General features: G+C 37.1%; 1 protein-coding gene across 45 annotated transcripts in view; it reads left to right on the forward strand.

The window, feature by feature from the left end:
- ZBTB20 (zinc finger and BTB domain containing 20) overlaps positions 1-16,524 on the forward strand; it is an 825,041-nt gene that overhangs the window by 274,559 nt on the left and 533,958 nt on the right. For 2 of the 45 annotated variants that reach the window (XM_081572048.1, XM_081572045.1), the window contains one exon: positions 15,673-15,733. The exons of the other annotated variants lie outside the window; for them this stretch is intronic. The gene's annotated coding sequence lies outside the window, so the exon portion shown is untranslated. The remainder of the gene's footprint in view (positions 1-15,672; positions 15,734-16,524) is intronic. 45 annotated transcript variants of the gene reach the window in all.

The raw sequence follows: 16,524 nt of genomic DNA on the forward strand, positions 1-16,524 counted from the left end.
GGATAGTGCCAGGCACGTAATAATAGCTAACTAATGGCACCCCACTCTGGTACTCTTGCCTGGAAAATCCCATGGACAGAGGAGCCTGGTAGGCTGCAGTCCATGGGGTCGCTAAGAGTCAGACATGACTGAGCGACTTCACTTTCATGCATTGGAGAAGGAAATGGCAGCCCACTCCAGTGTTCTTGCCTGGAGAATCCCAGCGATGGGGGAGCCTGGTGGGCTGCCGTCTATGGGGTCGCACAGAGTTGGACACACCTGAAGCGACTTATCACTAGCACTAGCACTAGCACTATTCTTAAAGATTCACCCTACTAGTTTCAGGGATGTTTATTCAGAGTCCTTAGCCTCTGAACTGACCTATTAGTTTATTTTCCTTGCCAAAACAAACTTGAATGAGAGCACTAGATAAGAAAAACCAGGTGCTATTTTAGGCGTTTTTTTATCTTATTTCTTTACTCTTCCCTGAGCACCCACTTTCAAAACGGAAAGATCCTGCTCTTTTTTTCTTTAATGTCCTTGCTATATGATCTTGGCAAGTCATGGACCTGTCTGTGTGATTCTCATCTGAAAATAATAAAGAAATGATAAAATTCTAATTCACATGGAGAATACAGCAGAACTTAGTAAATTAATGTTTGCATAGTGCTTAGAAATCTGAGGTTAAAATTGCTAAGAGAAATGTACAGAACTATTATTGCCACTAAAATTATGATAGACATTTTTTCTCTAATTAAAAAATACCTCATTTAATTGGTGTTTGTATTTTAAAAGTTGTATGCCATCTTAAAGCAAATGTTTGATGTTCATCTGAAGGAAAAACAAAGATCATGTCATTTCATTATTATGGATATAAAATATTTCCAAGGAATCCCTAGTTTCAGATAAATAAATGACACTTAGAACCTTATGACCCACCAGTCTGAATAGATGGATTATTGCCTTTTCTTATATGAGTGATAGGTGGCAGGTTCAGTGAAATAGCTTTCAAAATTCTCCTGATTTATGCCTCTCTTCTTTAGCTGTTGTTGGCATGGAGTAAAGTAGCAAGTTCTCTAATTCCAAGAGTAAGGAGGATTTGAGGAGGTTTTGTTCGCCTTTTTTTGGTGGTGGTGGTGGGGTGTTTGTCTGTTTGTGACCTTTCAGGTCCTTGGTTAATTCCATCAGCTCAGTGGTCTAGCTAAAATGGCAGACAATAAAATAAACACTCCGCAGCAACAGACTGTGATTTCAAGCCATGTCTGAACACACTCTTCCTAGAGCAGGATTCTTCCACGTTGACTTCTTCCTTGTCTAAAGTGTGAAAGGTCATTGTATGATACCTTCTCTTCTCAGCAGAAGATGGAAACTAAATTGTGAAATTTAAGAGATGGTATCTTAGTTTTACTTTTTTGAGAAATGTATAGTGAACAGCTACCATGTGTTAGACACAGTTCCAGTCACTAGTGATGCTAAGTGATAGGGAGTAAGACGAAAGTCTTTGAGTCACAAAGCTCATATTTTAATGAGGAAGACAGATGATAAGCAAGTAATTATATAATTTAAGGAAGAAATTTTTTGTTGTTCAGTTGTGTCCGATTCTTTGCAACCCCATAGACTGCAGCACGCCAGGCTTCCCTGTCCTTCACCGTCTCCCGGAGCTTGCTCAAATTCATGTCCATTGAGTTGGTGATGCCATCCAACCATCTCATCCTCTGTTGTCCTCTTCTTTTCCTGCCTTCAGTCTTTCCCAGCATCAAGGTCTTTTCTAATGAGTTGGTTCTTCACATCAGATGGCCAGAGTATTGAAGCTTCAGCTTCAGCGTGAGTCCTTCCAATGAATATTCAGGGCTAATTTCCTTTACGATTGACTGGTTTGATGTCCTTGCAGTCCAAGGGACTCTCAAGCATTTTCTCCAACACCACAGTTCAAAAGTGTCAATTCTTTGGTCCTCAACCTTCTTTATGGTCCAACTCTCACATCCATACATGACTACTGGAAAAATCATAGCTTTGATAATACAGACCTTTGTTGACAAAGTAATGTCTCTGCTTTTTAATATGCTGCCTAGGTTTGTCATAACTTTTATTCCAAGGAGCAAGCATCTTTTATAAAAAAAAACAAATCAAGCTAAGGTAGGATGAAGGTGACAAGCTGTTTTAATATGATTGTTGGTGTAGGTCTCCTGAAATGATGATATTTGAGTAGAGACAAGAATAAAGAAGGAGAGCAAACAAGCCAAACTCTAGAAGAAGAACATTCCAGGCATAGGTAAAAAGATGTCCTCAGGCCCTGAGGTAAGACTTAGTCTAGTGGATGACAAGAAACAGAAAAGAATGCTTTATGAACTTTGACAGTCTTCAAAATCTTGGAGAGCCATGTAGAGACTGGCCCATATGATGTACACATGTTTGCCCTGTACAACCTGTAGGTCTGGAAGACTTTTTAAGGCATCCTTAAAATATGATTCCCAGTCTTAAATTTCAAGGTGTATTCATGATACTTTTGATTTCAGTAAAAGCATTAAAGGACCAAATGCCTTTAGTCGGTGATACAGGATTGAATCTACTTTCATAAGACTGTAAGTTTTCAAAAGTGCTCGAAGAGGAATGCCACAAGACAGTTAAAGCACATCAGTGAGAGATGCAGGGTGACTGGGAGGGCAAGGAGAAAGATGAAAGCACAGCACTATAGGTCTGACTTTATTTTCAGCCTCCTCCACTTTGAAAGTACCTGCCCTCACAATCACCTGTAGGCACCTCCTACCCACTGGTTTAACTGATCTTATTAGATGCATGAGTATGAAGAGAGTCTGTTGCAATGTTGTGATCTGTTCTTCTGGAAATCTCTGATCTGAAAATACTGACATTTCTTATATGATAGCAGTCTTTCTTAAAAAGGTATATGAATATAAAAAAGTTAAACCACATTTTTGATGCACTTAGAATTGCTATCTCATCAATAGAGAGAGGTCTGTGAAAAACCATTTTGTAAAAATATAAATTTGTCATAACTTCAGAATTTTGTATATTGAGTGTTTATTGTGACAGAACCTGTAGAAAGAGATTATTCTCTCATATTGTCTTTGCTATTGGAACACGAAAGACGTGTTTGCCCATCACCCTGCTTTGTCTGTAAGAGAGTTTAAAGCCTCAGACTTGAATCTAGATATGTAGAACAGCAGGGGAGATGATGCCTATTTAGTGACACTGTAGTTGTTAAGCATAGTCTGAACCTTCACTTTATTTACGCACACACTCCACTGTCATTTACTTTGTGCCTTTACAAAAGTAATTGAAAAAAATAGTTCTTCACTAGCTATTGCAGTCTTTTGTAAAAGAGTACCTTTGTTAGACTATGTCACGAACCACAGTGTGTAGTACCGGAGGCCATGATAGGAATGTGTGGAAATAGCTTGATCCCCAAAGGCTATCTGTGGACTCTAAGAGAAAAAGAGAGAATGTCATAAGAAGTCACCAAAAATCTTCCCTAAAATCAGCGTTTGAGGTAGTGAAAGCACATGAATTTTGAAACAAAAATGTTATTTCCTTACTCAAAGTTTGCCATCACCCCCTCCGTATTAGAGAAAAGAGAAAGGGAAGGAGGGAGATGGAAGGGGGGGGGGGAAGGCAAGAAAAGGAAGGAAAGAATGTATAAAGGGAAAAGAGAGAGAGAATGCTTCTCTTGGCATGTAAAATACTTCTACTAAAATCTTTAGATGTTTTCTGTTTTTTTTTTAATGTTGTTTTGTTTCATTATACAATCTTGAAAGTTTAAAATGGACTGATCTACCATAAGAAGCATTAAGTAAATGCAATTTCTATTTTTAATAAAGATAGCTCAAGTTTCATGTGAGATCACACCAGCCCTCCAGTGTAATTAAGTGTATGGCTTTCTAATGCACGTTGAGTACCCATGATGGGTAGTTAATAGAATTTTTTAGGTAAGAGTCAGGACACCACTACAGTGAAACTACAGTGGGATGATGTTGGTCAGTAAAATAGAGGCCACTAAGAAATGGAAATTACAACATATTTTGGTATAATTTGTCTAAAATGGTTCATGACAGAGAAGTCGATTTTAGCTGAATGTCCAAAATGAAAAAGGGCTGGTGTGTTTGAATGAAGAAAAAGGGTGTGAAGCCAAGACTGTACTTTGTAGGCTGTAGAAACTCTCTGCACTGCACAGGTATTCCTAGAGGGCTCAAATGTCTCTTTACAGGAGGGAGAGTGTGCTTAAGATTAGACTAGGAGTTTCTAGAGCAAATACGATGTCCCATGATTTCTTTTAACATCAGAAGAAGAAAAAAAAAACCCACAAGTAGGAACTGCAGGTGCTTCCTTTTTATTGCACGATGTAAAGAGAAAATGTAAAATGGACAAGCTTTCGACAATCATGTTCTCTTCATCAAGCTGTTATTGTTATTTTAGTGAGTCCACTAAAAAGAATTATCTAGAGCTTCTTGTTTTTACTTCTTTGTGTACTTGATGAATGTGATTACCATTCTTACCTCCTGTATTTAAACTCCTCTGCCATAATCCCATATTCTGCCTAAAAGCCATGTCTGTAGGAGCTGTTTCCCCTTCACTGGAATAGTTTTTAGGGATATGACTGCATTTAAGCAGGTGCAGTAAATGCACTTTTGGCGATTTTCACTGTCGTGTGTAAGTGCAAAACATCTGACAAAATTAAGCTGTGATTAATTGAGACTATTAGTAAAATAAGCTTGTTTTATGAATGAAGACCTCACACTCATTCAGCATAGCCTTTCTTTGAAAAATGCACTGCATTCACTTATGTAGCACAGCTTTGTATGCCTGGAAAGTGAATAAACATTTGCCAGGCTACCTTCCAGAGTTTTCTATTAACTGTCTTCAAATTCCCTTCTTGTATTGTGCAGAGGGAACCCGATTTTATTTTTAAATAGAACAAAGGAACTGGCCCAGTACTACAAGGGCCAGTGATTGTCAGAATCATGAGAAATCTTTAGTTACTTTTGGTCCTGAATTGTTCTTATTCTTGTGTTTTACTCACTTTAGAATTTAAGGCATCCTATTAAAAATGGCCACCATACAAGGGAGGAGGCAGTGAAGGAAAATAATAAAGAACAGTGGCAACTGAGTTGATGCTGTATAAATAAGCACATTTGCTGTGTCTCTTTTCTGCAGTTTTTATGTCTCACTGATGAGAGAACTGGTTTGAGATGTAAATTGCTTCCCTTTGATTGAACCAGGGAGGAGATGTCATGTAACTCATCTCATCAGCATAGAGCATTGTGCAGCTTTGGTGAATTATAGGATAACACAGCTAGGAAGAATTCCTTAACCTCTCTCTGTAGCCCTGTTCCAGTCTTTAATAACCACCAAAGGGAAGTACTTCCCTTCTGTTCACCTGACTACCTTCTGTGGTTTGAGCTCATTTCTTCTGATCCTGTCCCTAAATATTCTGTAAAGGATCACTGGAAAGTGGCACGGTTTTAACTTGCCATGTATATCCTGTAAATTAGAATATAAAGTTTTGAGGAGGTTTTTGCTTTGAAACGTGAGAACAGGGACGAAGAAATGAACTGAAGACAATATTTTCCACAATGTATCTCACTTGTCTAGATTTAGGGTAAATCCAGAGGGGCAGCTCTACATGAAACCAACAGTGAAGTAGGAGCAGAGGTAGAAGTGGGGGGTAGGAGCTCCCTGTGATCTGCATGAGATTGTGGGCTGTATGAGCAAAGAATTAGTAAATGGATTTAAAACAAAAGAATTGAAAACAGGCCTGCAATCCATCTAGCCTGGTATCTCGACAAACCAGGGGCTTTTTTTTTTTTTTTTATAAGAAATTCAGGGCAGATATCACAGCCGTATCATGACAGCACGGCCTTTGCTTCCTCCCCTTCTATTAAATCTACATTTTGAAGGTGGATGGTGCTGACTCATAAATTAAATTGGAGTAATACATACAGTGTATATATATTTCTGTCACTTTGTCTCAAATTAAACACGAACCTTCTCCCCTGACAAGATGATAGAAAAGTTAATTGCTCGCCCTGGCTTTAAATTGGAATTTGAATTTGCAAAATGCTAAAGGTTTATGAGATCTAAATCATGAGGAGCTTAAATTACATTCCTGTGATAAAATATTAATAAATCAATTAAAACATAAGCCGAGTATAATATTACTTTCTTTTTTGTAGGAACCTTGAACACAATAATTCATTAGGGTGTAGTGCAGTAACAATTATTGTATCTTTTTTTAATTTTCTTTTTATTAGTTTTTTTTGATAAATACATCATCAGATAACATTCCACAGGGTAGATTATCATTGCCCCAGTGCAGCATCCAGAAATTCTGTGGCACCCCCTAAACAAGAGCTCACAGCCTAGATTATCTGCCATTACTTATCCTTGTTAGCATTAGCTAGTTCTTTTACCGAAGGGGTATTTTCTTCTTGGGAATATCTGTTCAATGCCAACTCTGCCATTTGTGGTTTCTGAATCTCTCCTCTAAAATGGGCATACTCATAATACTGCCTCAGACCTGGCAAAAGAATCAAAGTAGATAATGTATGTGAAAACCATTTGTAGGTGGGAAGGCACTGTAAAATGTTAATTATTGCTATTATAAATTGGAAAATTTCGATCTCTAGAAGGACTCCTAGACATTACTTAGTAACCAACCCCCTCATTTTAAATACAAAGGATCAGAGGTCCAGAGAGTTTAAGCCACTTGTTTGAAGTCACACAGCTAGATATGTAACTGCTCTAACTAAACCCAGGACTTCTAAATCCCAACTCAGGGTGTTTTCTACTCTCTACCCTAAACCCACAAAAATGCTAGATGGTCACATCAAATTTTGTATGTTATTTAATCTCACCACCTTGTTTTCTCTCTGAAACTGTTTTTTTGTTTGTTTGTTTGTTTGTTTGTTTTTACTGACTAAACGATAGTAATTTTAGGGAATAATTTTCTAGTACTTAACCCCGCATCTGTCAGGAAGGGATCCTTTTAGCTGCAGAGACACTGCCTTGTCCTGCTGCTCCCCAAACGAAGGCATAGCAGTGTTTCTTCCTCTCCCACAGGTTCTGGAGGAAACATCAATGAGAAAAGACAGTGGCCTGGCTTTTTAACTACTTCTCCCATGTGATGATAGACTGAGGATTCACCCACCATCGATTTTTTTTTCATCTCTTTTACCTCCTTCCTGCTCACTGGCCCTACATTGCAATTTTCTTGCCTCCCTTCCCACCCCCAAGTCCCAAGAATCACTGGGATTTGCATTTTATTTATTTTGAAAATAAAGAGAACCTCCTCTTTAACACTGAACAGATCTTTTCCAAATTATAATTCTTGGAAATGAATGGATTTGTTTCTTCCTCTGATGCTAAGATAACTCTAGCTCAATGGATACCAGCAGATCAGAGAATAAGAGACTGAGTGCTAATCCTGTTTTTCCTGGTAGTAGGAGATGTGATATCTGACAAGGTTTCATCACTTCATCTTTATTTCCTCTTAATAACAAGATCAACCTATTCTAGTGTTTTGAAGACTTCCATTAAATGATTATGGGATGTTTGTAAAATGATAAAGGATTATGTAAGTGCCATATAATAATATTCTGTGATCTTCTAGGAATGAGTTCAGGCAGAGTGGATAAATTCATGGAATCCGTAATATTCACATGCATAATCACTGCTTAATACTGGTACAGTTTTTACATAATATTTAGAGCACTATGAACAGAGATAATATGGTCTCTGTCCTGAAAGTTTATGATTGGAATATATTATTTTACAAAAGAGAAAAAAGTTAATTAAGACAGAAAGATCTTAATTGAAACAGAGAAACTGTTGGAGCTATAAGATTAGCCAAGGACATCAACAAAGAGTAGATCTTACGGAAAAGTAGATTCTATGGTAGCATTTATAAAAAAGTGAAATGGTTCATGCAAAAATAAGCTATTGATCAAAGTATTATAATATATCAGTTGTTGAATGTCTTAAAAACTCAATTAAAGAAACATAGAAATAAGCAAAATATGCTTTTAGGAAGGCAAATGAGATTTCATGAAATCCAATAACTTCACCCATTAGATAGCCCTTCAGAGTATCTCTGATTTTAAAACCCATACCATGTACCAAACCTTATGTAGATATGATACAATTTGTTTTCTCATAACTATACTTATAACTCATTTTATGAATGAGGGAATAAATTTGGGGATATTAAATGAAGTGCACAAGGACAGAGATCCAGGATTCAAACCAGGTCTGTCTGACTTCAGAGCTTCTTTCTCTTCTCATTACTCTATACCATCTTTCACATCAGATTTGAGGCAATTAAAAAAGTACACAATGACTATATAAATGTACTGTGGAAAAGGAAACAGAGAGAAAGTTTTATTCCTAGAGGCAGACTCACTGAAAGCAATGAGAAGTGAAATGGCGGTTCAAAGCCTAGCTGAACAATTAGAAAACACACACAAAAAAGTCACAAAAGCATATCATGTTTATAGGACAACCTGCCCCCTTGTTTCCGTATTATCTTTGACAGTATCATAATACCTTATTTTTATCTAGATCATCCTTTATTATTATGAACCTTTTGCTTTTCTGGTGGTTTATTAGTTTACAAAGCATTTTCATCTTTGCTATTTATGGTTAAAAAAAAAAAGGAGTGACTCTGTTCCCATTTTACAGATGGGAGAACTGAGGCTTGAGCAGGTTAAACAAATTGCCAAAATTTTATGGATAATACATGACAGGCAGAGTTTAAGAATTCAAAATTTCTTATGCCAGTGTACTTTTATGATATCATTTCCTTAGAAACTGGAAATAAAGATTTCCACCTTAATGTTTAAAAGAAAATTGTTTAAAGAGTTATCAAGAAAATTTACCTACTTCTCTTATTATTCTCCTGTTGTAGAGAAAATGAGGCATTGTAGGAGCAATTTCTAGAGATTAAAGCAACTCAAACATATCTATCAGTTGCCACTTGAGGTAATTTTTCAGATACTAATTGTGGCCCCCTAACTTCTTCAAGCTGGTTTTAGAAAAGGCAGAGGAACCAGAGATCAAATTGCCAATATCCGCTGGATCATCGAAAAAGCAAAAGATTTCCAGAAAAACATCTATTTCTGCTTTATTGACTATGCCAAAGCCTTTGATTGTGTGGATCACAATAAACTGTGGAAAATTCTGAAAGAGAAGGGAATACCAGGCCACCTGACCTGCCTCTTGAGAAATCGGTATGCAGGTCAGGAAACAACAGTTAGAACTAGATATGGAACAACAGACTGGTTCCAAACAGGAAAAGGAGTACGTCAAGGCTGTATATTGTCAGCCTGCTTATTTAACTTATCTGCAGAGTATATCATGAGAAATGCTGGACTGCAGGAAGCACAAACTGGAATCAAAATTGCTGGGAGAAATATCAATAACCTCAGATATGCAGATGATACCACCCTTATGGCAGAAAGTGAAGAAGAACTAAAGAGCCTCTTGATGAAAGTGAAAGAGGAGAGTGAAAAAGTTGGCTTAAAACTCAACATTCAGAAAACTAAGCTCGTGGTATCCGGTCCCATCACTTCATGGCAAATAGATGGGGAAACAGTGGAAACAGAGACAGACTTTATTTTGGGGGGCTCCAAAATCACTGCAGATGGTGACTGCAGCCATGAAGTTAAAAGTCCCTTACTCCTTGGAAGGAAAGTTATGACCAACATAGATATCATATTAAAAAGCAGAGACATTACCTTGCCAATAAAGGTATGTCTAGTCAAGGCTATGGTTTTTCCAGTAGTCATGTATGGATGTGAGAGTTGGACTCTAAAGAAAGCTGAGTGCCGAAGAATTGATGCTTTTGAACTGTGGTGTTGGAGAAGACTCTTGAGAGTCCCTTGGGCTGTGAGGAGATCCAACCAGTCCATCCTAAAGGAAATCAGTCCTGGGTGTTCATTGGAAGGACTGATGTTGAAGCTGAAACTCCAGTACTTTGGCCACCTCATGCGAAGAGCTGACTCATTTGAAAAGACCCTGATGCTGGGAAAGATTGAAGGCGGGAGGAGAAGGGGACGACAGAGGATGAGATGGTTGGATGGCATCACTGACTCAATGGACACGAGTTTGAGTAAACTCCAGGTGTTGGTGATGGACAGGGAGGCCTGGCGTGCTGTAGTCCATGGGGTTGCAAAGAGTCAGACACAACTGAGCAACTGAACTGAACTGAGCTTCTTCCCCACATCTTCCGTGTTATTTGTCATTCTACAGCCATCGCTTCATTTCATCAGTTCAGTTCAGTTCAGTTCAGTTGCTCAGTCATATCTGACTTTTTGTGACCCCATGGACTGCACACCAGGCCTCCCTGTCCATAGCCTTGACTAAACGGACCTTTGTTGGCAAAGTAATGTCTCTGTGCTTTAATATGCTGCTAGCTTCATTTCATAGCTTCCTCTGAAAGTCTCAAGTTTAGGGTTTAAATGCCTCTATTGCAAATATGCTTGTAAGGGGATACATACAATGGTCAACTCATGTAAATACTTAGTTGGCCCCTTACAATGGATTTGTCCAGTTTTGGGGACTGGAAGGCCAAACAGTTGAGGGAAGAGTTGAAGAGGTGCTAATACATGAAGCACTCTATTTGCCAATTAAGAAGACATAGATGAAAATGTAAATGCAGTTTTACTTCATACCTCCTTATACAAAAACTAATAAGCAATCAAACAAAAAGCAAATAAAAATGAGGCACATAAAACCCATCTTCCTTTAGGAGACAGACACAATCCCACATCACAAAGGAATACTATGAAATTTAGACCAGGTCAAATGGGATATCAAGAGTATGTTAAACATATGTGATAGCCAGAACATCCAAAGTAGTTGGAATGACTCTGAGGGACACATGCTATTGTTGCTTACATGAAACAGGAAAGGCTAGCCTCTCAGTGGTCTGTGGATGCAGCCTGAGCCCTGTTCTACAACACAGGTCAACAGAGAAACTGGCACCAGCCTGACACATGTACCAAAACAGGATGTGAGGGTGGCATGGTGGAGATAGTAACCCACATTAGCTTTTGCCATGTTGATCACATTTAGGAAAAGGAAAACAAACATTAATTATGACCAGCAATATCTGAGACATACAGGGCTTCTTGCAAATCCTTAGGGCTCCTATTAACCCAAGTGGGGAGTTACAGAGCAGAGGCATATTCCTTGAACAGTGTACATAGTAGAACTGAAGAGAAAAGATATAATGTGCCAGCAAATATGGCGCAAAATGAAACTGTATACTCCCCCACTTCACTCCTCCAGCCTCTCTATTCAGCAAACAGCTAATAAAAATGGCTGACCAAAAGATGAGAAATAATCAGAAAGGAACCAGTATGAACCCATTCATAGCTAATTTAAATCAAAAGTGACATAAGGAATAGAAGATCAAGATATATACCAGTAAAAGAGTTGTACTTGAAAACAATATCTTTTCCTCATAATAGCAAAGAAATAGAAGAAACTGTAGCTTTATAAAAATAAGAGGTCATAGATTAGATGTACAGGATTAAAGAGGTAAGACAACAAAAAGATAGAGTAACCTATGAGAGAACAGGAAAGAAATGGAAGACAAAAGTAGAGCTATTATAGAACTAAAAGCCATATTAGATACAGAAAGTAGCAGAAGGAAAGAACTTCTAATAATATCACTAGAATTGTGAATGAGGAAAAAAAACTTTAAAAAATACTTTTTAAATGATGTGAGAAGGTGATAATTATGATTGGCAACTCATATCTCAAATAAAAATATTATCTCCCTAATAAATCAGAACTCCTGCAAATTGATAAGAAAGAAGACCAACAACTCAATATGAAAACTGGCACAAAACACTCAAATGGCCCTTAAACATAAACAAGTGTAAATTAATGCACTTGTGTTTAAAAGCTGGGAATGAGGGATCAATACTGCCCAAATTTGGCAAACTTAGTAACAGAGATGTAGATGCATTGTTGTTTAGTCACTAAGTTATGTCCAGCTCTTTGCAACCCCATGGACTGTAGCCCACCAGGCTCATCTGTCCATGGCATTTCTCAGGCAAGAATACTGGAGCAGGTTGCCATCTCCTTCTCCAGGGGATCTTCCTGACTCGGGGATCGAACCTGAGTCTCCTACATTTGCAGACAGGTTCTTTACCACTGAGGGACCTGGGAAGCCCTTGTAGATGCAGTATAAAGCTATAATAATAATAATAATAATAATTAAAGGTAACAATTTAATCGAAGTCCAGCCATAAGAGGAAAGAGAGAGGGAAGGGTAAAAGGAATATAGTGGAGTGCTTTCATGATTTTTAGAATAATTTTTTAGATAAACCAAATTTGTATTATAAAGTCATGCAATAAAAAATAAGACTTTATCTCCACTATTAAAATGTATAAAGTTAACCATTAGAACAGTTTGCTCAAGATGTGGTCATCAGACCATCAGAATGTGCATTTAAAGCCTTTTAAAAAATACCCAGTATCTCAATCCAGACATACTGAATTTTTTTGGTGAAGAGGGATGAGACATGGAAACTACATTTAAAATAAAGCCTGTAAATTTGAGAAACATTTCAAGACGAGAATTAACAAACTGAGGTAAAACTTCCAAACTATTAGGAAGAAAACACATTAATGAAGTAAATAAGAGAAAAGAAATGATTTTGAAATAATATAAAATAAGGTAGCATAATTAAGATCAAGAATATATTTTATTTTAAAGCAATAAATATAAGACTAAAAAGTCATCTATTAAAAACATAGTTTATTTTTAGGAAGTCTTCTAATACAATTAGCCATGTTAAAAGATCAAAGAAGAAAAACTATTATGCCTGAAGGACATTTGAGAAAATTCAGGCTATATTCAATCATAACATAATGAGTTAGAGATTAATATTAAAGAAAAAATTAAAACTATTATCTCTTGGTAAAATTTAAACTTTTAAAATCTATTTTTTTAATTAAAGAGGAATTACAGAATGTACAGAAAATAAGTACATATGGATAGAGTTAGAGCAGTGTTCAGAGGAAAGTCCATGGCTTTAAATATTAACATTATGAGGAAAAATGATTATAAACATACGAGCATTCATCTCAGGAAGTTTGTTAAAAGAAAAAAAAATATGCAAAGTAGAAGGAAAAAATTGATAAAAAATAAAATCAGAAATTAATGAATTAGAAAATAAAAAAGAGAGACATGAATTGTATTTTACAAAGAGAATGACAAAACAATAAATAAATCAACGTTGCATGCATATGTGCTAAGTCCCTTCAGTCTTTCAGTCACGTCCTACTCTTTGCAACTCTATGGAATGTAGCCTGCCAGATTCCTCTGTCCATGGAATTCTCTAGGCAAGAATGCTGGAGTGGGTTGCCATGCCCTCCTCCAGGGGATCTTCCCAACCTAGGGATCAAACCTGTGTCTCTTATGTCTCCTGCATTGGTAGGCAGGTCTTTTACCACTAGCTCCACCTGGAAAGACCAAGTCAACATTACATGATTTAATTACCAAATGAGAAAGCCCACAAATACAGAAAGTTAGACGAAGGGAAGTAATCATAGAAATAGAAGAAGTTAAAATAATTACTATGAATACTTTACACATAAATTTCAAAAATTTGGACACAATAGATGATTTCTGTGTAAATGTAAATTACCATTAAGAGATCCATGAGAAATAAAAAGAAATTTCAAGAATTTTTAAATTCTTATCTTTTAAGTGTTCCCTCACCTTTTCCCTATTAGCATTGACTATCCAAGAGCAGACTCCATGAGAGTTTCTGTTCTTGTCTCCTTACTTTGCTTTAGTGAGTAATAGGAAACTGGCAGAGGTAAAGTCTCCGTGTCCTTCGCTCAGGTTTCTACTGCCGTGGAAGGCCAAGTCAGCTGAGGGAGTTAGGGTTGAGAAGATAATGAAAAGAGCTCTGGTTTCTAGGCTTCATTCTTCTACTTTTTTTCTCATGCAAGTTCCCAACATACCAGCGCGTTCTGTTCCGAGAGCACATTCATAAGTTCAATTTGTTCATAAGTCCAACAAACCTAGATATCCAGCTAACACAATTGGTTATATAGTACTGCACTGTAAGAGGTTTATAATACTTTTCACACAAATAATATGTAAAAAACAAACAAACACAAAAAATAAAGAAAACACTTTTAATCTGACAGTACAGTACCTTGAAAAGTATAGCAGTACAGTACAATGGCTGGCATCACATGTTCAGGCAAGAAGAGTTACCGACTGGAGGAGGGAGAGAAGGTGGGAGATGGTTGAGGTGGAGGATCGTCAGCAATAGGAGACAGAGGGCAAGCTGCAATTCCACTCACAACTACCTTGATGGAATGCACAATTGCATCTTTGAAAGTTTGCAACCTGAAGGTTCATATGTAAGGGACTAACTGTAATACATGACATTTATATGCATAGCTTTATTTCTTTAATCTCTCACTTGAGAAATTTAGACTAGTTTCATAGTTCATATTCTTTTCTCAGAAAAGTATATCTGTTTACAAAATTTTGAGGCTTCACAATCTTCCCAAACCTCCTTTCCAAACTGGAATTGTAGAACTATGCACTGCTGCTGCTGCTGCTAAGTCGCTTCAGTCGTGTCTGACTCCGTGCGACCCCATAGACAGCAGCCCACCAGGCTCCGCCGTCCCTGGGATTCTCCAGGCAAGAACACTGGAGTGGGTTGCCATTTCCTTCTCCAATGCATGAAAGTGAAAAGTAAAAGTGAAGCCGCTCAGTCAGGTCCGACTCTTCGCGACCCCATGGACTGCAGCCTACCAGGCTCCTCTGTCCATGGGATTTTCCAGGCAAGAGTACTGCACTAGATAATTTTAAATTGCTTTAGCACTAACATTTTACAGGCCTCTGGGACCACATAGCTTTAAATTAAATACAGATCTCAGATGGAATGATCAGTGCTATTGGACTCTGCCTCAGGCAAGTTACTTAACCTCACTGTGCCTCAATTTCCTTATCTGTAAAATGGTGGAAATAATAGTACATGTTTATTCAGTTGTTGTGAGGATTAAATGAGTACATTCATATAAAGGTCTTAAAGGAGTATCTAGCACATAGTCATCTGTCAACCGTATGAACTGTTACTAATGTCTCTGCCTAGTTGTGAAGTATTTTAGTGCAAAGATAAACACATGTCACTCGTCTTTCATCTACTCGTTGTGAAAAATCCTGGTTCATATTTTTGTCATGACTGAAATGGCACTTTTCCTTTTGTGAACCTATAATTGGACCCAATGCTCTGCTATTAACTAGTATTTATGAGCATTATTATATGCAGGATGCTTTGAGAGAAGCCCCTTGATTTTAGAATTAACTTCCTTAATTTGGGGCTGTTTATGAAGTATCTCTGATCAGTAGAAGAAGTAATTAAATTTTAAATTAGGAATTAACTTTATCCTAAACCAGGAAATTATTTTTTCATACCTGCCCTGTTGTTGTAGTTTTCTTTACTATGTATGTGTATCTGACCTGTGACTTATGGACAAGTACTTTCTTTGAAAACATAATAAAATGAAAAATAGAAAATTAACTTTATTCAGCTATACTTAGCATATATTATTTTCTTTGAGTGGCATTTAAACTTGAGAGATTATTAAGGAAAAACAAACATTATTAAGGAAAAATAAACAAAAAACATTTTTATATTTCAGCATGTAAATATCAACTGTCAATTACAAAACAAAACAGAAAAAATAATATACATTGTTTCAGGTAAGACAGTATGTTTTATTGTGCCTCTCTCTTCATTGGTAGACATTTTGGTGATTTACTCATGATCATAGGGAAAGTATCCAAGGTACAACTGAGTTTCAGAATATTGAATTAGTTTACGTTGAGCCCATTTTATCTCAAATTTATTTAAAAATGTATAGAATGCATGGTATCAAAAGCTTGATATATAGTGTGTATATTGAAGATTGGTATATATTAAAGATAAAAGCCAAGATTCTTACACTTAAAAGAGTGGTTGATTTATGTTAAATTTCAAAGGAAATGATTAGATGACCTGTGTTGCCTAGTTAACACAGTTGTCTCATGTGCTCTATTGTTGTTGTGACACCATGGACTGCAGCATGCCAGGCTTCCCTGTCCTTCACTATTTCCCAGAGTTTGCCCAAACTCATGTCCATTGAGTCAGTGATGCTATCTAACCATCTCATCCTCTGTTGCCCCTTCTCCTCCTGCCCTCAATCTTTCCCAGCATCAAACTCTGACCTTTTCCATTTATTAAAAATAATTAGTGCTTTCATAAGGAGCCAGGGACTATCTCAATACTTACCATTTTTATTTTTTGTATCATATTTAATATTTTGAAAATCTATGAACCCAACATGACTACTTTCTCTACAGGTTTTATGTTGAGCTGGTGCCATCTGTAGTTGTGAAGCCAAGTGTTCTGGTGGGGCAGAATAATCAAATCAAAGTTAATGGGGTGACCCATCTAAGCAGGGCTCTTTGTCATTAAGGTCCACTCTTGTGATAGTTGTGCATTATCCAGCTGA

The sequence above is a fragment of the Giraffa tippelskirchi genome, chromosome 2, assembly GCF_054371585.1.
Source record: "Giraffa tippelskirchi isolate mGirTip1 chromosome 2, T2T-mGirTip1v1.2.pri, whole genome shotgun sequence".
In the NCBI taxonomy this organism is placed as follows: domain Eukaryota; kingdom Metazoa; phylum Chordata; class Mammalia; order Artiodactyla; family Giraffidae; genus Giraffa; species Giraffa tippelskirchi.